Source organism: Triticum urartu, chromosome 4, assembly GCF_003073215.2.
Source record: "Triticum urartu cultivar G1812 chromosome 4, Tu2.1, whole genome shotgun sequence".
Lineage (NCBI taxonomy): Eukaryota > Viridiplantae > Streptophyta > Magnoliopsida > Poales > Poaceae > Triticum > Triticum urartu.
In genome coordinates this window covers 110,124,303-110,147,518 of record NC_053025.1, presented here as the reverse complement: position 1 = coordinate 110,147,518, position 23,216 = coordinate 110,124,303, and the positions used below count along the sequence as shown (strand labels likewise).

The following is a 23,216-nucleotide window of genomic DNA, read 5'->3' as shown; positions in this document are numbered from 1 at the left end:
CCTTCTGTACCCGTGAGATCCCATCTTGGGGCCTTTTCCAGTGATCTGTCGGAGGGGGATTCGATCACGGAGGGCTTGTACATCAACACCATAGCCTCTCCGATGATGTGTGAGTAGTTTACCACAGACCTTCGGGTCCATAGTTATTAGCTAGATGGCTTCTTGTCTCTCTTTGGAGATCTATTCGATGTAACTCTTTTTGCGGTGTGTTTGCCGAGATCCAATGAATTGCGGGTTTATGAACTTGATTATCTCTGAATATTATTTGATTCTTCTCTGAATTCATATATGCATGATTTGATATCTTTGCAAGTCTCTTCGAATTATTAGTTTAGTTTGGCCTACTAGATTGATCTTTCTTGCAATGGGAGAAGTGCTTAGCTTTGGGTTCAATCTTACAGTGTCCTTTCCCAGTGACAGCAGGGGCAGCAAGGCACGTATTGTATTGTTGCCATCGGGGATAAAAAGATGGGGCTTATATCATATTGCTTGAGTTTATCCCTCTACATCATGTCATCTTGCCTAATGTGTTACTCCGTTCTTATGAACTTAATACTCTAGATGCATGCTGGATAGCGGTCGATGTGTGGAGTAATAGTAGTAGTTGCAGAATCGTTTTGGTCTACTTGACACGGACGTGATGCCTATATTCATGATCATTGCCTTAGATATCATCATAACTATGCACTTTTCTATCAATTGCTCGGCGGTAATTTGTTCACCCACCGTAATACATGCTATCTTGAGAGAAGCCACTAGTGAAACCTATGGCCCTCGGGTCTACTTTACATCATATAAGTTTCCAATCTACAATTCTAGTTTACTATTTATTTTGCAATCTTTATTTTCCAATCTATACCACAAAAATACTAAAAATATTTATCTTATTATCTCTATCAGATCTCACTTTCGTAAGTGACCATGAAGGGATTGACAACCCCTTTATCACGTTGGTTGCGAGGTTCTTCTTTGTTTGTGTAGGTACTAGGCGAATTGTGTGCAGTCTCCTACTGGATTGATACCTTGATTCTCAAAAACCGAGGGAAATACTTACGCTACTTTGCTGCATCACCCTTTCCTATTCAAGGGAAAACCAACGCATGCTCAAGAGGTAGCAAGTTTTGTAGACAGTAACATTACCGTCAGCGTCAGTCTTCTTCTTGAAGATCCATTTATTCTCTATGTCTTGCCAATCATCGAGCAAGTCAACCAAAGTCCACACTTTGTTCTCATATATGGATCCCATCTCAGATTTCATGGCCTCAAGCCATTTTGCGAAATCTGGGCTCATCATCGCTTCCTCATAGTTCGTAGGTTCGTCATGGTCAAGTAACATGACTTCCAGAACAGGATTACCGTACCACTCTGGTGCCGATCTTACTCTGGTTGACCTACGAGGTTCGGTAGTAACTTGATCAGAAGTTTCATGATCATCGTCATTAGCTTCCTCACTAATTGGTGTAGGAATCACTGGAACTAATTTCTGTGATGAACTACTTTCCAATAAGGGAGAAGGTACAGTTACCTCATCAAGTTCTATTTTCCTCCCACTCACTTCTTTCGAGAGAAACTCCTTCTCTCGAAAGGATCCATTCTTAGCAACGAATATCTTGCCTTCGGATCTGTCATAGAAGGTGTACCCAACAATCTCCTTTGGGTATCCTATGAAGACACATTTCTCCGATTTGGGTTCGAGCTTATCAAGTTGAAGCTTTTTCACATAAGCATTGCAGCCCCAAACTTTAAGAAACGACAACTTGGGTTTCTTGCCAAACCACAATTCATATGGTGTCATCTCAACGGATTTCGATGGTGCCCTATTTAACGTGAATGCAACTGTCTCTAAAGCATAACCCCAAAACGATAGCGGTAAATTAGTAAGAGATATCATAGATCGCACCATATCTAACAAAGTGCGGTTACGACGTTCAGACACACCATTACACTATGGTGTTCCAGGTGGCGTGAGTTGCGAAACTATTCTGCATTGTTTTAAATGAAGACCAAACTCATAACTCAAATATTCACCTCCACGATCAGATCGTAGAAACTTAATTTTCTTGTTATGATGATTTTCCACTTCACTCTGAAATTCTTTGAACTTTTCTAATGTTTCAGACTTATGTTTCATCAAGTAGACATACCCATATCTGCTCAAATCATCTGTGAAGGTCAGAAAATAACGATACCCGCCATGAGCATCAACACTCATTGGATCGCATACATCAGTATGCATTATTTCCAATAAGTCTGTTGCTCGTTCCATTGTTCCGGAGAATGGAGTCTTAGTCATCTTGCCCACGAGGGCATAGTTCGCAAGCATCAAGTGATTCCAAAAGCCCATCAGCATGGAGTTTCTTCATGCGCTTTACACCAATATGACCTAAACGGCAGTGCCACAAATAAGTTGCACTATAATTATTAAACTTATATCTTTTGGCTTCAATACTATGAATATGTGTATCACTACTATCAAGATTTAGTAAAAATAGACCACTCATCAAGGGTGCATGACCATAAAAAATATTACTCATGTAAATAGAACAACCATTATTCTTCGATTTAAATGAATAACCGTATCGCATCAAACAAGATCCAGATATAATGTTCATGCTTAACGCTAGCACCAAATAACAATTATTCAAGTCTAAAACTAATCCCAAAGGTAGATGTAGAGGTAGCGTGCCGACGGCGATCACATCGACTTTGGAACCATTTCCCACGCACATCGCCACCTCATCCTTAGCCAATCTTCGCTTAATCCGTAGCCCCTTTCACTTTTCCATCCTTCTTATCCGCCAAATACTTGGGGCAGTTCCGCTTCCAGTGACCAGTCCCTTTGTAGTAGAAGCACTCAGTCTCAGACTTAGGTCCAGACTTGGGCTTCTTCACTTGAGAAGTAACTTGCTTGCCGTTCTTTTTGAAGTTCCCCTTCTTCCCTTTGCCCTTATTCTTGAAACTAGTGGTCTTGTTGACCATCAACACTTGATGCTCCTTCTTGATTTCTACCTCCGCAGCTTTTAGCATCGCGAAGAGCTCGGGAATTGTCTTATCCATCCCTTGCATATTATAGTTCATCACGAAGCTTTTGTAGCTTGGTGGCAGTGATTGAAGAACTCTGTCAATGACACTATCATCAGGAATATTAACTCCTAGTTGAGTCAAGTGGTTGTGGTACCCAGACATTCTGAGTATATGTTCACTGACAGAACTATTCTCCTCCATCTTGCAGTTGTAGAATTTATTGGAGACTTCATACCTCTCAATCTGGGCATTTGCTTGAAATATTAACTTCAACTCCTGGAACATCTCATATGATCCATGACGTTCAAAGCATTGTTGAAGTCCCGATTCAAAGCCGTATAGCATGGCACATTGAACTATCAAGTAGTCATCAGCTTAGCTCTGCCAGACGTTCATAACATCTGGTGTTGCTCCTGCAGCGGGCTTTGCACCTAGCGGTGCTTCCAGGACGTAATTCTTCTATGCAGCAATTAGGATAATCCTCAAGTTACAGACTCAGTCCGTGTAGTTGATGTCTACTACACAACCTTCTTCTTGTAGACGTTGTTGGGCCTCCAAGTGTAGAGGTTTGTAGGACAGTAGCAAATTTCCCTCAAGTGGATGACCTAAGGTTTATCAATCCGTGGGAGGCTAGGATGAAGATGGTCTCTCTCAAACAACCCTGCAACCAAATAACAAAGAGTTGCTTGTGTCCCCAACACACCCAATACAATGGTAAATTGTATAGGTGCACTAGTTAGGCGAAGAGATGGTGATACAAGTGCAATATGGATGGTAGATATATGTTTTTATAATCTGAAAATATAAAAACAACAAGGTAACTAATGATAAAAGTGAGTGAAAACGGTATTGCAATGCTAGGAAACAAGGCCTAGGGTTCATACTTTCACTAGTGCAAGTTCTCTTAACAATAATAACATAATTGGATCATATAACTATCCCTCAACATGCAACAAAGAGTCACTCCAAAGTCACTAATAGCGGAGAACAAACGAAGAGATTATTGTAGGGTATGAAATGACCTCAAAGTTATTCTTTCTGATCGATCTATTCAAGAGTCCGTAGTAAAATATAATGAAGCTATTATTTCCGTTCGATCTATCCTAGAGTTCGTACTAGAATAACACCTTAGGACACAAATCAACCAAAACCCTAATGTCACCTAGATACTCCAATGTCACCTCAAGTATCTGTGGGTATGGTTATCCAAGGAAAAGAAGTATTGGGCCTCATGGGCCAAGTGGTGGAAGAGAGGAGGCAGGGCGCGGGACCCCCCTAGCCCAAACCGAATTGGACTAGGGGGCCGACCCCCCTTTCCTCCTTTCCTCCCTCTCCTTCCTTCTGCCCCTCCCCCTTCCTTTCCTCCTCCTAGTAGGAGTAGGAAAGGGGAGTCCTACTCCTACTAGGAGGAGGACTCCTCCTCCTGGCGCGCCCTAGGAGGACCGGACGGCCTCCCCCTTGCTCCTTTATATACGGGGGCAGGGGGCACCCTAGAACACACAAGTTGATCATTGATCCCTTAGCCGTGTGCGGTGCCCCCCTCCACCATAATCCACCTCGATCATATCATAGCGGTGCTTAGGAGAAGCCCTGCGTCGGTAGCAACATCATCATCGTCATCACGCCGTCGTGCTGACGAAACTCTCCCATGAAGCTCCACTGGATCGGAGTTCGTGGGACGTCATCGAGCTGAACGTGTGCTGAACTCGGAGGTGCCGTATGTTCAGTACTTGGATCGGTCGGATCGTGAAGACATACGACTACATCAACCGCGTTCTCATTACGCTTCCGCTTATGGTCTACGAGGGTACATGGACGATACTCTTCCCTCTCGTTTCTATGCATCACCATGATCTTGCGTGTGCATAGGATTTTTTTTGAAATTACTACGTTCTCCAACAATAAGTTCACAAGGTCACGGAACTCGCAAGTTGATCACCAAAACATACATCAAGTGGATCACATGAATATCCCATTATCACACAGATAAACACATGCAAGACATACATCAAGTGTTCTCAAATCCTTAAATACTCAATCCGATAAGATAACTTCAAAGGGAAAAACTCAATACATTATAAGAGAGTAGAGGGGGAGAAACATCATAAGATCCAACTATAATAGCAAAGCTCGCGATACATCAAGATCGAGCAAATCAAGAACACGAGAGAGAGAGAGAGAGATCAAACACATAGCTACTGGTACATACACTCAGCCCCGAGGGTGAACTACTCCCTCCTCGTCATGGAGAGCGTCGGGATGATGAAGATGGCCACCGGAGAGGGATTCCCCCCTCCGGCAGGGTACCGGAATGGATCTAGATTGGTTTTCAGTGGCCACAGAGGCTTGCAGCGGCGGAACTCTCGATCTAGGTTTCTTTATGGAAGTTTGGGTATATATAAGAGGTGTTGGAGTCAGGAACAAGTCAGGGGGGTCCTAGAGGCGACCACGAGGTAGGGGGGTGCGCCCAGGGGGGTAGGGCGCCCCCACCCTCGTGGGTGCCTCGGGACTCTTATGGCCCATCTCCGGTACTCCGTGGGCTTCTTCTGGTCCAAAAATTATCTCTATGAATTTTCAGGTCAATTGGACTCCGTTTGGTTTTCCTTTTCTGCAATACTCAAAAATAAGGAAAAAACAGAAACGGGCATTGGGCTCCAGGTTAGTAGGTTAGTCCCAAAAATCATATGAAATAGCATATAAATGCATATAAAACATCCTAGATGGATAATATAATAGCATGGAACAATCAAAAATTATAGATACGTTGGAGACGTATCAGTAGTTGCTACCATCATCTTTCAACTTAGCTTTCACTAGGAATGCATTAAAATTCAATGGAACAACAACACGACCATTTATCCACAATAACATAGATATGCAAAATACTATTGGGTACTAAGTTCATGATAAATTTAAGTTCAATTAATCATATTACTTAAGAATTCCCACTTAGATAGACATCCATCTAGTCATCTAAATGATCACGTGATCCATATCAACTAAACCATGTCCGATCATCACGTGAGATGAAGTAGTTTTCAATGGTGAACATCACTATGTTGATCATATCTACTATATGATTCACGCTCGACCTTTCGGTCTCAGTGTTCCGAGGCCATATCCACATATGCTAGGCTCACCAAGTTTAACCTGAGTATTCTGCTTGTGAAAAACTGGCTTGCACCCGTTGTATGTGAACGTAGAGCTTATCACACCCGACCATCACGTGGTGTCTCGGCACAACAAACTGTAGCAACGGTGCATACTCAGGGAGAACACGTATACCTTAAAATTTAGTGAGAGATCATCTTATAATGCTACCACCATACTAAGCAAAATAGGACGCATAGGATAGACATCACATGCAATCAATATAAGTGATATGATATGCCATCATCATCTTGTGCCTTTGATCTCCATCTCCAAAGCACCGTCATGATCACCATCGTCACTGGCTTGACACCTTGATCTCCATCGTAGTCGTTGTCATCTCGCCAACTATTGCTTCCGCGACTATCGCTATCGCTTAGTGATAAAGTAAAGCAATTACATGGCGATTGCAATTCATACAATAAAGCGACAACCATATGGCTCCCGCCAGTTGCCGATAACTGTGTTACAAAACATGATCATCTCATACAACAATTTATACAATCACGTCTTGACCATATCACATTACAAATACCCTGAAAAAACAAGTTAGACGTCCTCTACTTTGTTGTTACAAGTTTTACGTGGTTGCTACGGGCTTAGCAAGAACCGTTCTTACCTACGGCATAAAAACCACAACGTGGTATAGTGATTGCTTTTTGATCTTCAGAAAGAACCCTGTTCATTGAATCCGATTCAACTAAAGTTGGAGAAATAGACACCCGCCAGTCACTTGTGTGCAAAGCACGTCGGTAGAACCAGTCTCATGAATGCGGTCATGTAATGTCGGCCCGGGCCGCTTCATCCAACAATACCGCCGAATCAAGAAACAACTAGTGACAGCAAGCAATATGCATATACCCACACCCACAACTCCTTCGTGTTCTACTCGTGCATATAACATCTACGCATAGACCTAGCTCGGATGCCACTGTTGGGGAACACAGTAATTCAAAAAAATTCCTACGATCACGCAAGATCTATCTAGGAGATGCATAGCAACGAGAGGGGAGAGTGTGTCTACGTACCCTCGTAGACCGAAAGCGGAAGCGTTAAGTAATGCGGTTGATGTAGTCGAACGTCTTCGCGATCCAACCGATCAAGTATCGAATGCACGGCACCTCCGCGATCTGCACATGTTCAGCTCGGTGACGTCCCTCGAAATCTAGATCCAGCCGAGGCCGAGGGAGAGTTACATCAGCACGACGACGTGTTGGTGGTGATGATGAAGTTACTGACGCAGGGCTTCGCCTAAGCACTACGGCAATATGACTGAGGTGGAAATCTATGGAGGGGGCACCTCACACGGCTAAGAAATCAACTTTGTGTGTCTATGGGGTGCCCCCTCCCCCGTATATAAAGGAGGGGAGGAGGGGGCCGGACGGCCTCATGGGGCGCGCCCCAAGGGGGGAATCCTACTCCTACTAGGAGTAGGTTCCCCCTTTCCTAGTCCAACTAGGAGAGGAAGGAAAGAGGAAGATGGAGAGAAGGAAAGCCCCCTCCCCCCAATTTGGATTGGGCTTGGGGGGCGCGCGCCTCCACCTGGCCGCCTCCTCGTATCTTCCACTAAGGCCCAGGAAGGCTCATTAACCCTCCCGGGGGTTCCGATAACCTCCGGTACTCTGAAAAATGCCCGAACCTATCTGAAACCTTTCCGGTGTCCAAACATAACCTTACAATATATTAATCTTTATGTCTCGACCATTTTGAGACTTCTCTTCGTGTCCGTGATTACACCCGAGACTCCTAACAACCTTCGGTACATCAAATCACATAACTCACAATACATATCGTCATCGAACGTTAAGCATGCGGACCCTACGGGTTCGAGAACTATGTAGACATGGCCGAGACTCATCTCCGGTCAATAACCAATAGCGGAACCTGGATGCTCATATTGGTTCCTACATATTCTATGAAGATCTTTGTCGGTCAAACCGCATAACAACATACGTTGTTCCCTTTGTCATCAGTATGTTACTTGCCCGAGATTCGATCATCGGTATCATCATACCTAGTTCAATCTCGTCACTGGCAAGTCTCTTTACTCGTTTCATAATGCATCATCCGGTAACTAACTCATTAATCACATTGCTTACAAGGCTCATAGTGATGTGCATTATCGAGAGAACCCAGAGATACCTCTCCGACAATTGGAGTGACAAATCCTAATCTCGATCTATGCCAACTCAACAAACACCATCGGAGACACCTGTAGAGCATCTTTAAAATGACCCAGTTACGTTGTGACGTTTGATAGCACACTAAGTGTTCCTCCGGTATTTGGGAGTTGCATAATCTCATAGTCATAGGAACATGTATAAGTTATGAAGAAAGCAATAGCAATAAACTAAACGATCATAGTGCTAAGCTAACGGATGAGTCTAGTCCATCACATCATTCTCTAATGATGTGATCCCATCCATCAAATGACAACACATCTCTATGGCTAGGAAACTTAACCATCTTTCATTAACGAGCTAGTCTAGTAGCAGGGCGTCTTCAGAAATTTGGGGGTCCGGTACGAAATGCAAAATGAGGCCCTTCTTTTTTTAGCAAATCAAATAAATAAAAAACTAATATAATTTCACTTAATTATATAGCTAAATGAGTAAATGTAGTAGTAAAAATAAAATAAAAAACAGACCTCATGATCTACTGAAAAGCATCATCCATCGGGTCTATCCGTCTATGTATCCGCTCTCGACTGCTCTGAATTGTGATGTGATAGACTAATCCAGTGAGAAATTCTTCTACTGCACATTGTCAACAAGATGTCAAGTAGTTACCGGGAAAGTTATAGAAACAATCAAACCGCTGAGCAAATAAAAAAATAGACTACATAAGTTAAAAAAGAAAAGATTACATAGACAAGAAAAAATTAAAAGGCCTAAAAACCAGTATGTGAGTAGAGCACAAATTTACAATTGATCTGCTGGCTCGTGGTAGTGGTATACACGTGAATCACAAAATTCTAGTGATCTCTTATGTGCCTTCTTATGTGTTTGCTTCCGTAATATAATAAATACTGTTAGTACATGCGTGGATCATAAAACAGTTGTCTGGACTTTCTAGTATATGAGGAGGCGGAGAGCTTCTCGTCCTTGCCTCTTCTAATTAACATGCCTGTTCAAGCAATCGGCGGCTCGGATCGGCCTAACGGTTTCCAAGTTCATGTCGTGGGGACTCGGAACAGACGAACGCCGAACGGAGGAAGCAGGTCATGCGGGTAGATCTGCAGATGAAGACGAAGGCGTAGAACAGGGGCAGGCGGCGCGTAGACGAAACGTCGACGTGATGGCTGGGAGACGGACAGACGTCTGGGCGACTCGTGAATAAGGGCGGAAGAGCGGGCAGGCCTTTTTTCTCTCGTGTTATTTCGATGGGCGATGGCCTGGCCTGCTACTCGGTATAATGAGTAATGACAGAACGATTTGGGGGCCCTGGTTTTTTGGGGGCCCTGTGCGTGTGCACAGCTCGCACATGCCTCTCGACGGACCTGTTTAGTAGAGGCATATTAGGGACATTCTATTTGTCTATATATTCACATGTGTACTAAGTTTCTGGTTAATACAATTCTCGCATGAATAATAAACATTTATCATTATATAAGGAAATATAAATAACAACTTTATTATTGCCTCTAGGGCATATTTTCTTTACCCAGTGCTCTGACCCAAATGTGCACATGTCAAACGGCTGGCACTTGAACCCGGAAAGGGTTCCAGTACCAGCCATTCCGACCTCCGATCGCGCATGGGTGACGGAGATCCGCCGCCGCCAGGCTCTACTTCCGGAAGGCCTCCTCGATGACCCGGCTTTTGCCAAGGAGCCCAGAGCAACAGTAGCCCGCGCCCGGGGATATGGCTGAGATGATGCAAATCTAGTCGTGACTTGCCTGCCCATGCAGCTCCACGAACGTGCCACCCACCTGGCGCTGATCCCATCTACCATTCTCCATGACCCTGAGGCCTAGCGAGTGTTGATGCCTTACCGAGATCCACCACCAACAGACCAGTGGCCGCTGCGAGAGGAAGCCCCGCCATCGCCGTCAGCTGCATGTGCTTTGACTAGCGGCGACATGATGAAGAGGAGAGAAGGCAACACTTAGGGTTTGAGGTGCGCTCGAGCCGCCCCAAGACGAGGCAACGCAGGCTTTCTGATGGATGCACTATCAAGGTGATTCAGCATATGATGTGCCATGCATGATGCATGGAGGTGATGTAGCCAACCAAATCTAACTCACATTAAATCAAGAACAACAAGAATGAAGTATGCTTTAAGGGTATGTTTGGTTACCAACACCGATTTTTGCCCCTTGCATCTGTGGCCCAGTTTAGTCCGAATGAGGTAGTACAAGCTTTGATCCATGTTCTGCAATGCGTTTGGTTGCCCACAAAGCAGCAAGTTGCATTATGGGAGCAACAAAGGCCCAACGTTTGGTTGCCCGCATTTCAGGATTCGGGGCCGAGTTGAAGTGAACCGCTGGGTTTGGTAGCACCTATTCAGCCTAATGTGGTTACCTTGCACCCTGTTGTAGTGAGCTTACCATCTACCACCCTTAACATTGGTTCTCTTGCATGTCACATACGATCACATGTTAACAACAATACAACAGTGAGGACGAACTAGCCGAAGATTATCAAGTTACCCATTCCACCCTATCTGACCTGCACCATTGGCAACTTCAAGTTTTCTCTTATGTTTGAGCATGAACATGGAGTAATCATCCTCTACCTCCTCCCTAGCCTTAAACCCTCTATAGAAGTCATTCTTTTAATCGTTCACTTGTTCATGGCATGTCTGCCATGAACCGTGGTCTCCTGGAACCCAACACAACACATACACTTCATATACGAAGACACAAGAACGATAATTCAGCAAGCAGACAGACAACACAAGTTGACAACAACATATGCAACCTAACATGCATGATTTCGTATACCGAAAAGCATCCCAAGTAACATGTGCAACAGAAGCAACATGAGCCATTTTATTTCTTTTTTATTGCATTTTAACTTTAAATTAAACCTTCATTTATTTTAAGAAAGTGTTCGCGTATTACTTTTAAAAATGACCGTGTATCTTGAAAATGTTTATGCATTCATTAAATTGCAAAAGGTGTTCATGTGTTTTAGAAAATGATCATATAAATTTAAGAACTTTCACGTATTTTAAGTAAATGTTCATGTGTTTAAAAAAATGTTTATGTAATAAACACACACACATTTTAACAAATGTTCATTCAATTTTTTAATTGTTTACATACTTCTTAAAAATGTTCACACATTTTTATGAAAGTTTGCCTGCATTTGAGAATAAGTTACCCACATTTTTTTAAATGTTCACACTTTTTGAAAAATGCATTTAAAGAAGCCTTCATGCACTTCGAAAAATGTTTATGCAGTTCTAAAAATTGTTTGAGACTTTTAGGAAATGTTCATATTTTATGAAAACCATTTAATTTCTAAAAAGGGAAAATAAAAGAAAAAGAAAAAGTGGATGAAAAAGAAAAGGATAAAAATAGAAAAGAACTAGAAAAAACAGAAAAAGAAAGAACAAAAATAAATGGAACGACAATGCTACCCACAGTACCCTAGGGAAAATTGGAACTATCCATGAAACAATCCTGCAAAACCGGACAAAGCAGCAAATAACATTTGCTCCCATACTAGGTCGCCGCCACAAATCAGTATGCGGCTCATGTTTGGCCATACTCCCAAAGAAGGAAAGAAAAAAAAATAGGACACACAGATACACAAGCCTTAGAGCAACTCTAGTAGACCCCGCAAAAGACACGAAATCGCAAAATTCCGACGAGTATGCGGGTTTGGCTCATTTTTTCGTCCCGTAAAAAAATTTGTCGCGGCCCGCAAACCGCACGCCCCGACCACTATATCTACAGTTCCGCGGCGCGTTTGCGGGTCGAAACCCTATCCCCCGGTGCAGCCGAGCCACGCAATTCCCCACCCCCTTCTCCACATTTCTCGCCGCCGACGACCACCTCCCGCCTCCAGCCGCCATGTGGGGCCGCATGTGAAGCTCCGGACGTGGCTCCGGCAGCAGATCCGGCGGCGGAAGCGACCCCGAGCGCGAGCGGCCGTCCGGGGCAAGGAAGTGGACCAACCGTGGCCTGTCGCCGCCGGCGAGCTTCCGCGTCCGTGAGACGGAGGAGTACGACCATCGGCACAGCCGTACCCCGTCCTCTGTCGCGTCCTTCTACTCCGCGGCGAGATCTTCCTACGTCGGGAGCTCCTCCTCTTCCGGCGCGGGCCTTCTCCCCGTGAAGAGGGAGTGGTCGGAGGAGCCGGATGACTTCGAGTTCGTCCCCGTCAAGGAGGAGCCCGAGAAGCTCGGCCGCCGCGGAGTCGTCGGGTCGGAAGACTTCGTCGCCGACATCGACGCGGTTGCGGCCGCCATTGCCGAGCGGAGCGTGCGCGAGGAGGCGGAGCGTCGACGCCACGCCGAGGAGTTCGAAGACCTCCAGTGGCGGCAGACGGTCGCCGCCAAGGAGAAAGACGATGAGTGGCGATGCATCCGCGAGGAGCAGAGGGCGAAGTATATCGACCTCTGCAGCTCCGGTGAGGAGGATTGAGCTCGTCCACGGCGTCGTCCATGGCCTCGAGCTCACGGCCATGAGATCCCTACCCCTCTAGTACTAGTACTGATGTAGTATGTAGTATAAATTAGTGTTTGTAGTGTTTGATCATGTAAAATATATGTAGTACGTGATGAACTACTCGCGTCCATGAGGTGCAATTTCTTCTGCGAAACTGTTTTTTCAAATTATGCAGTTTCATTTATGGTTTCTGTTCGGACGCGCTAATTTTCGACCCGCAAACGAGATCTTTGTGAAACTGCAAACGCGTTTTACGGATTAAGACTTTAAGGGATCTGCTAGAGTTGCTCTTAACCGACGTCAACACGACCACCCCGTAAAAAAAGTATGTGTACCCGACCGAGATAAAATCACCTACGGATTATGTAACTATAACCGGGCGCCACAGAGCGCGCCGTCTCCTGTGGTTGATATTGAAATCGGATGTAATAATGGTGCTAGAATAAATATGTATGTTCTGCTGCTTTGGCCTAGTGACATTTTTTATTGAAATATGCCAAGCGGATATGATGTAACCGTCTAGTAGACCAGTTTGCATTTGTAAGGCTTTGTTAATCACGCATAAGTTACATATCCTCTCTGTTATAGTACAATATAGGTGCAGCTGCAGGTAGCATGGCAGCTTTAGTTGTTGCGCAGCAACAGTGGCCGACCCATGAATGTACACCATTGCGGATGCAAGGTATTGGTCTTGTCATATTTTTATTGAAATAATATACTACTCCAGCAGATTGTAATTTGCTTAGGAGTTACTCCATGGTTGCCGAGAAGCTTTACAAATTGACAGATCATTTTATCTTTCTTGTGGTATTTGATTTCGACTACCTTGATATGCTTTGACATCAAGAAATGTTCCTTTGGTTTGTACCTGTCATCCATTTTAATTTCAGGCTCCTGATGTAAACATACTAAATTTTTATTAGAAAAGAGATTACACCCCAGGCCTCTGCATCAATTGATGAACAGAACCCTCAAGGCCTCAATAAATTATTGCAAAATTTACAAGATTCCAAACATCACGGTGTGGTACTACAGAGGAAAAAGTATCATATATTTAAAAACATGCACCTTGTCAGAGTTAAGTGGAAGGGTAATCCTCTTTACAACTGGTGAGAGTTGAAGAAAGTAAATTAGTACAGTGAGTTATCGCTCACACCCCATTCATTGAGAAATACAGTATTGTTTTTAGCTTGCCAATACAGGGCACCATTTAAAATCCTTTTTAGAAATCATATTTTTTATGCTACCATGTATCTACACCTTCTATCCAGGCCGTCCAGTTTTGTATCAAGATCCGTGCTGTCTTTGTATACAAATTTCTCTTTTCCGTATATTACAAACAATGAACGTTTAACCTTGAAAAAGAGAATGAAGTCAACCCCAATGAGCAGCGGAAGGTTAGAGGAAGAAATCGGCAGGTCCATTTAACCTTGGTGGCTTTATTATTAATATAAAGTTGGGCTGACGTCTTTTATCTAAAAAAACATTTAACCTTGAAATTTTGCAGGTCAGCGACACACAAGTGCCACTCGGTGCATAAATTGTTTCCAATTTTTTTGCCGCAACATAAAAAATTATAATACAAATTTATAGTAAGTTTTATCATTTTTTTGTTATGCCAATAAAACCCAAAAAGATTGTGCGCATGATAGTACTTGTGTGATGTTGACCTACAAAGTTTCAAGTTCAAATGTTTTCTTATTTGGGAGAAACAAAAAAAAATGCAAGCACAAACTTTGATGAAAAAATGGATGGTCAGGATAAGGGGTGTACCTATATGGCGGCACAGCCGCATCTTTTCCGAAATCTTAACAAAGCGGTGGCAGAGGATTAGAGAAACATTTCAGATCCTAAATGTAGACATGATTGGTTAATACTAAGTTGAATAATATTTCTATTTTTTATTCTCAAATGATCAACTATGAGCGGATGTAAATATACTTAGCCATACCAACTATGAGTGGATATAAATATACCAGATTCTACATGAGTTTTTCATTTACTCAAAAGAAAAATATACTTAGCCATACCATCTAAAGTGTTGCAAGATTTAAGAACACTCACAAATTAGTCCTAATCTTGCACTTCTGAAAAGTGTGATGTCAAAATTACCAACTAGCAATATATATTTATAAAGCAAAATGTCATAGACAAATATTTAATGCACATAAGCAAGTTTCATAATATGCTTTGACCAATTGATCCAATGATGTGGATGTCAATAAACAAAAGGAGTTTAGAAAAGAGCAAGCATGCCATAGAGTTTTCACTTATCTTTCTAAATTTGGGGTGGTGAAAAACCCTCAAAGAGCACGCACACCCTAGTCATATTCACCATAGCACCCCTTGGAGCACCTCCAGGAATTATTTTACTTTTTTAGAACATTTTTTAGTTTTTACTAGGCATATATTCAAAGTTTAAATGTGTCCAAAACTGTGTTTGTTATTTCACTTGTGCAGATCATAAATATAAGGAAACCAAGTTTTGGTACATTTGGGAGGATTTTTAGTTACAAAAAAGTGTGATAACAGTTTTACCATTTCTATTTTTTCTTCAAAAGGGATTGAACAAATACTTAGATACTTTTCAAATATTTATTTTTGACAGGTGTATACTATATTATAGACCATGGCGATTATTCATATTTTTTCAAAGATTTTTCATTTAATTCAAATTGGGTTAAGGTTCTTGAAAAGAGACTATGATAACATGATTTTGGCTTATATAATTGTAATAGAATATTTTTGAGCTTTGCCCATAAAAATGACAAGGACATTTTTTTATGGATTCTATCATATTTACATGTTGAGAATATTTTAGTTAAACTACAATCTAAGAAAATATAATAAATGCAATACAAACCAATAAAATCCAAATGCAATTTTTTTTTGTTTGTCCCAACTTTCATCTTTATTACTACTAGATGACCAGTTGCGCCAATGGCGCAAAGGCCAAGGGTAAGCCATGTATTGAAAGAGTGTACATTAATATTATTCGGGGACATATTGAAACATATGAGAAAAATTTCCACTTACTATAAGTACAAGCGATGCAATACCCATATAATGTACAAGGACATATTAGTATTAACAGAACCGTTAATTAGTCAGACACAAACCCACACCCGAGAAGCACATTGCACAGGGTTGAAACTTTTAAGCCTCACTTTCCCAAGCAATGTTAAGGAGGGCCAACAGAATTGAAATCACTGATGCAAAGTATCAACAGTCCGAAATATTTATACACACAACTTCTTTATTGTAGTCATATGATGATGAAATCAGTACGTAAATCAGCACCAAGGATAGCCGATCAGACAAACAAAAATTCTGCATCCTACTGAACAACACTATTATGCAGGACTCATTTTAAAAGGCCCTCAGTTCTAATTTCTATAAGAGCTTGAAGCTTTGGAGCCAAGGCTACGAACCTTCTCTATTGTGACTTCTAAATGTACCTATGAAAGTAAGGATCAGGAACATTCTCTATTAAACCAACAAACTGAACAATGAGAACTTGAAATATGTAAAAGTACTAATGAAAGTATTTAATCTGTGCATGTACAGTGGACAAAGATTACAACACACGGCATGTTGCAAACATCCTAACCAGCGTACTTTTGATGTAACATGAGAACTTGAAATGTGTTAAATAGAGAGAAAAGGCTAATGACATGTCTACAAAATAGAAGTGAATTGAATATTTACTACTCCCTCCGTCCCATAATGTAAGACTTTTTTTACACTACATTAGTGTCAAAAAACGTCTTACATTATGGGCCGGAGGGAGTATAATGTAACATGAGAACTTGAAATATGTTAAATAGAGAGAAAGGGCTAATGTCTGGTCTAAAGAACAAAACAAATTTGAATATCAGTTTCGCCAACCCTGGATGATCCAACTCACTTCGTATAATCCAGGAAATTAGGGAGCAAATATAAGTAATCCTTCAAGACGCTAGCAACATCTTCAGGATATACGAATCATTTCTGGTGAAAAGTTGAATGTAGCAGTAACCTTTTCTGAAGCACACAAACGCATATATAATCCTTTTGTTATATCATCTAGATCATCCCTGCAAGTACAGGTAAAATCAGATCAATCTCCATTAGCAGACGAACCCCAAGCCAAGCCAAGAACATGCATGGTGGTGGTAATAAATGTTCTTCTCCGGATTCGACGGAAGGCGTGTAGTGGAGTACTCACCGAGGAAATCACTGCCGGACAGGCCCTTGGCATCGAACAGAAGACCGGACCTCGTTGCATTCTTCTCCTGCCGTTGTAGCTCCCTCTCCTGTGTCCTCTCGAAATTAAGGAAAGAGCAGTAAAGTAGTGAACTGATCATCGAAAGCGAGCAGAGGTAGCTAAGACGTATAACATTTTCACTGACAGCGCAAAGGGAAATGTGGAGCAAATGTGTTTTTGTTAGTTCAGTGAAAATTAGAGATCAACCTGATGGTACTTCAATTTTATTCTAATCTGCCAAATGCTATTAAGGAACCTCTTGCTACTTCTCACCCCTTGCTCCTCTCCAGATGCCCCCACACTCTCCTCCTCCTCCTCCCCGTCTCATCCAGCGCAAAGGGCAAGAGTGAACCAAGGACTGATAACTTGATCGAGGAAGAAACTTCATTTCCTTAATAGCATTTGGCAGATTAGAATAAAAATGAAGTACCATCAGGTTGATCTCTAATTTTCACTGAACTAACAAAAACACATTTTACACTGCCCACGTACTACTATTACTGTCCATTTGGAGTAGAATTTGTGAATGTTTATCTACTGCTGCACTCAAGTTAACTTGAATTAGGTCGGATGAATCAGATACTTCTGCCATTGGCATGAACAGGTCAATACGGCATGCACACTATACTGCCACTTCTGCTTCAGAAGTAAAACTTTTTATTCAGAACCAGCTTCTGCTTCTGAACACATCCAAGTTAAAACTTTTTATTCAGAAGTAAAACTTTTTATATTTGAACACATCCAAGTTCAGAAGTAAAAAATTTTATTCATGACATAGAACCAGCTTCTGCTTCTGAACACATCCAAGTTCACCAGCTTCTGCTTCTGCTTCAGAAGTAAAACTTTTTATTCAGAACCAGCTTCTGCTGCACTCAAGTTAACTTGAATTAGGTCGGATGAATCAGATACTTCTGCCATTGGCATGAACAGGTCAATACGGCATGCACACTATACTGCCACTTCTGCTTCTGAACCAGCTATGAGGATAAATAAATGACCAAATTTAGAAGTGTTGTACTTCAGGTACCTGGCGGCAACGACAGTGATCACCTGGTCTCTGCAGAACACATCCAACTCTTCCTGCTATCCTGCAACACGTGGCCACCCCAAGCCTGAAATCCTCGATGCTCCATCCAACCTCTGAGTGGCAGTAAGGCGAAACCAATATCGATGTCATGATGAAGCTTTCCAAAAAAAAATCAGTGTTCTTAACTAATGCATCTAATCAATTTGCCTGTACTCTGTTTCTATGCACTAAGTGTGCCGAACCGCTAAGGAAAAAACAGATTTTATGTTATCATATGTAATCAAATACTATGGTAAATGCAATGTATCACCTGTATGGAGCAGCACATGATATATTTATTACTACAAAAGTAGGGCGTGCCAATTATACAGGATAACTTAGTAGTCTCTTAAGGTGCGTTACACATGTCGGATATTACATATTCTAAAAGAATTATTCGCCTCTTTTTTAAGCATTAGAAAGGATACAAAATATTGGTACATTGGAAAGCACTTTTTTACAAATAACTCTGGGTCTGTCCTGGTACCTTAGAACCAGAACATGAAGGAAAACAGACGAATCAACACACAAATACGCCATTATTTCACAGGCCTATACTCAATGCAAAGGACAGAGGCAATAAGTGATAGCATATAACCGGAAATGTCATATTTCATATATCAACGTATACACTAGGACCTATGATAAACCCACATTTCATGGGTCAACATATCTTTATTGACCATGCTGGAGCAATGAGACACAAATATTCATTATTTCGCAGGACTATACTCAAATTTGAAGGACAAAGGTAATAAGTGATGGCATTATTTCTTGTTTAGCTTCATCGCAACCAGCTACATCCATAAAAAACACCTACACCAACCGAAGAGCAGTTTTCAGGGAGATACAACCAATATCATGTAAACCAAAAGCGAATACTACTGCAAATCTGAAAAATGAGAGCTCCAGAATTACTTTTCAGTGGACCTAAATATTTCCGATTGCCTCTTTTTTGGAGTATAGTACCAAAAGGAACGGTAAAGAGAATGATACAGAACAAAAAAGAACTAACCTTATTTTTGGAATTTCTGTCCATCTTTACTACTGTTGCTTTTCCGATGTTTGTAGAAGGTTCAGTTTGAGTAAAACAGGGGATTCCATCCAGTGAATATCAAGGGGATACATGATCAGTCTGAAACTTGACTCGACAGGCTGAATATACACAATGAAACACAGGTTTCAGTGAGATCATCAGATTCACACAGGAAAGTTGCTTTGAACATTAACTGAAATAGAATGTATGAGTTCCAAAAGTTCCCCTCTAATTGTTACACATATAATTGGTGCAAGCAAACAAGATTCACAACAGATTAACGTACATCAATGAAAAACCAAAAACCAAATTTCTCTGGAGATCAACATAACAGAGTATCAAATTACATCGTTCCTCCAGCCAATTGTTCTCAAATTAAACTATCATAATATTATGAACATGCTTACTAAAATAGACTATAAAAAAATCAGGTGATTCTCTTCTTATTACCGGTTTCATGTGTGCACTGATGAACCAGGGAAAAGCCAATTTAAACAAGTATTATGTGGGTATTATAGAGCATATTTTTCATATCTAATCAACTTGACAGGCACATAGCAAAATTTCTAACCAACATATCTGCACAGTACACTGAAAGTAGAGTAAGCAAACTCACCTCATGAGTGGAAGTTGGCTATCTAATCCTGAAGCAATAGTGATGGTGGTTGGTTCGGGCTATGCCCATTGGGTCCTGATATCTTGCTACTGCAGAAATGCTCTTCCCCGTTGCAACAACTATTCTAAAAGTACGAACGTGGATGTGACTATCTAAAGATAGGAACCTAGAATAAATAAACTTCATATTACCAATCATAGTGACAAAACCATACTAAAATAAATTACTTTGTTGGTTAGAAATCTTGATAATCTACATCATAGAGAACAGAATTAAAATCCAAGTTACTGTTTTGCTCATCTACATCACAAAGAAATAAAGCCAAAGTTGTTGCTTTGCTCATCTAGATCACAGATGTTGAACAGAAATAAATCCCAAGTTATTATTTCTATTGGTATCTATAAAATCTACTTGCAAGCAATTAACTAAGCACTCCATAAGCATAAATAAAAAAATGGTATATAGTTCAATAACTATAGAAAGTATATAGTATCATCACATATACAGAGCACATCTTAATTTCGAAAGACAATAAAAAGTATCACAACTAACAACTGAAAAGCATATAGAAACACGTCTAGAAAACAGACAAGCAGGATAGTGTTTGCTGTCATCAACACCTCAATACTAAATATTGGCTAAAACCTGCTATTACAGTAAAATATTAGAAAGAGTACCTTGATAAACTAAAGATAGTTCGATCGTACACATTAAATCTGCGCATGGAATTTCTTTTTAAACGGAACGCTACATTTAGAACAGTAGGTCACTTGCATACAGAAATTGTAGTATATATTAAAACTGACCATACTGAAGGGTGGCAAGGTTACTCACTGGCTCCATTAGCCACATCGATTGTGTCAATTGTTGCAAGAGCATCCTGATGAGCACTACCCAGTTCCATAAACTCCTCCCATAAAATAAGTATTTTGTTGTATGTCCCAGCTTAAGGCATTAGCCCGTCATAGTTACCTAAAGTACAATTACTTTGTAAGGATGCAACAAATATGCATGAAGATTCCTCAAAAAGAAGTGCACTATTTTTTTACTCATGACAATATAACCAGAATAATAAGATCAGCAACTGGTAAAAACTCAACCTGATGAGTGACGTACACCACAGATTTTTAGCCAAAGCCTCAAGAAAGCATCTGTACAAAAGTTAAGAAATCTTAAGCAGTGACTTGTCAAATTCCCCGTGAACAGAACACTAAAGATAGTATCATTATACCTAGAATATGTGGGATCATGTATGAGCGTAGAGTGCGCTTCAAGGATCATCAAGCAAATAAATATTAGCAGTCTGACACATAGTTAGTGCTATCTGATTCCAATCATAGAAATCATGCATATATGTAGACAAAGCAGATGAGGGCCTTGTTGGGGTTGCAAAGAAGTCTAACAAGTTGCAGATTCCTGTTGTCGTTGGAATCGCCATCGTGCACCAGCTGCAACCGCCGTCACCGACCCGCTCAGGACGTGGTCTGCTGCACGGCCAGATGAGCTGCCTCCTATTGAGCAATGAAAAGGAGGAAGAGGCGGAGCGCAAGTAGGAGTTGAGAGTTTTCTTCAATTGCAGGATATAGCTCACCAGATCTTTGACAAGAAAATCATGCAACTCCACGGCAAATTCAACCCCAGTAGGTCCACCACCGATAATCACAAAGTGAAGGATCTTCCTTTTCTCCTCTTCACTGAGGTTAGGAAGTGACGCCTTTTCAAAGCAGTCTATCACGCTCTTCCGAATCTTTTGGGCATCCTCCACTACCTGACATTTACAATGTGAGGCTGTAAGCACAAGATATGACTAATACTGCACGGTACAAATACCATATATCTCAAGAGTTTGCAGGAAATTAAACTGTAACTTACATCTCAGGATTTAAACATGAGAAATAGCAGAACAGTAAAGAGACAAACAATGCCAATCAGGATTTTACCTTCAGAAAGTGGCAATGCTCCATCACACCAGGAGTGTTGAATGTATTCACAGTAACTCCAAGAGCAAGAACCAAGTAATCATAATCAACCATCAAATCACCATTCCCATCCAAATTAGTCCCAACAGCAGAGCGGTAGTGGATCATCAAATCGATCTTGAAGCACTCTGGTAAATATTCACATGTTTGATTGGAGTATAACCTGGAAACAAAATCAATCTCGAAAGATTACAGAGAGGGAGGAGGCCGCATGAAGAGATAGGTAGAGAGAGAGAGAGAGTATTTGGTGAAGCTCACCTCGTTGTGTTGGCATCGGATGCCGGAGCCGTCGGGTTGGTGCTCAGCTGACCAGGGCGATGACGCGGCAAAGAGGAGGACGCGCAGTCTGAGTTGGGAAGGCCTCCACCCCAGCCTGTGGACCCGATGCTACCCTGCTCCCCCAGCACGGCGACCTGTTGGGCGGCGAGGAAGAGGTAGCAGCGGCCCGAGCTGGCTTGGGAACCTCCTGTCGTCGCACACCCGCTGAGGCCGCCGTCTGCCGCACCACACCGCGAGCCGTCGGTCAACGCTGCACCTCCCTCTCCTCTTTCCTCTCTCTTTCTCCTTCCTCTCCTTCCTTCTCTCTCCCTCATTTTCTCTTTCTCCCGCAGGGAACGATCCATGGCGCTGGATCGATTCGAGCGTCGCCCTTCCCTTGCAGGTCGCCGCCGCGCCCGCACGCCTCGGGTCCGGTGGGATCCAGGATGACGAGGGGGGAAGGTCGCCGCCGCGCCACCATCTCCCCCCTCCTCCTCCGCCACCAGAGGGGGCCGCCGCCACCGTTGTCGAGGGAGTGGAGGGGATGAGCGGATGTAGGGGGAAAAGATTTTAGGGTTGGAGACGAGGGGGGTGGAGGAGAAAGCGTACGGGCGCGGGGCTCACCACGGCGCGGTGGTTTTTTTCCTTCGCGTGGTGCGCTGCACCCCCACGCGCGGCGCGGTGCGGTGGTCTTTTTTCTCCCCCGTGGTACCGTGCGCTTGAGGCCTTCGTTGTGGTGCGTTGCACCCCACGTACGGCGCGGTGCGGTGATCTTTTTTCTCTCCCGTGGTACCGTGCGCTTGAGGCTTTCGTTGTGACTACCACTTTAGGAGGCTTTATATGTTAGATGTTAGATACCGTGCGCTTGAGGCCTTCGTTGTGACTACCACTCTAGGAGGCTTTATATGTTAGATTGTCGATATTATGACGACAAAAATGTGTGTGATAAAAGCCAAACATCAAAATGGTACTACCACATGTTCGTCACACATATTCAAACGTACAATTAAGAGTTTAAACTCACCTTGGGCATAAAATCATTATTTGTGAAATATGTCACCTTCGAGAGCCTGAGAGGATATAATAGGATTGACTCTAAATCTTGGCATAGTTCATGTATTTTGACGTTGTTTGATCCATCAAACTTATGGGAGGATAAGGCAGGATCCAGACAAAAACAAAGAGATAAGGCATACTGATAACCCACAAGTATAGGGCATCA

At 42.2% G+C, this 23,216-nt stretch overlaps 1 long non-coding RNA gene across 13 annotated transcripts; it reads right to left on the bottom strand.

The window, feature by feature from the left end:
* Window positions 1-15,993: 15,993 nt before the first annotated feature.
* On the bottom strand, window positions 15,994-21,340 carry LOC125550926. 13 transcript variants are annotated; one of them, XR_007302044.1, is made up of 8 exons: window positions 20,989-21,340; window positions 20,858-20,908; window positions 20,592-20,729; window positions 19,758-19,923; window positions 19,121-19,260; window positions 17,001-18,179; window positions 16,701-16,869; window positions 15,994-16,251 (listed from the first exon to the last, which is right to left on the bottom strand). It is a non-coding gene; the product is annotated as an uncharacterized LOC125550926 (long non-coding RNA). The 13 variants fall into 13 exon arrangements; XR_007302048.1 differs by having other exon boundaries at window positions 15,994-16,241; XR_007302047.1 differs by having other exon boundaries at window positions 16,812-16,869.
* Between the last annotated feature and the right edge of the window lie 1,876 nt (window positions 21,341-23,216).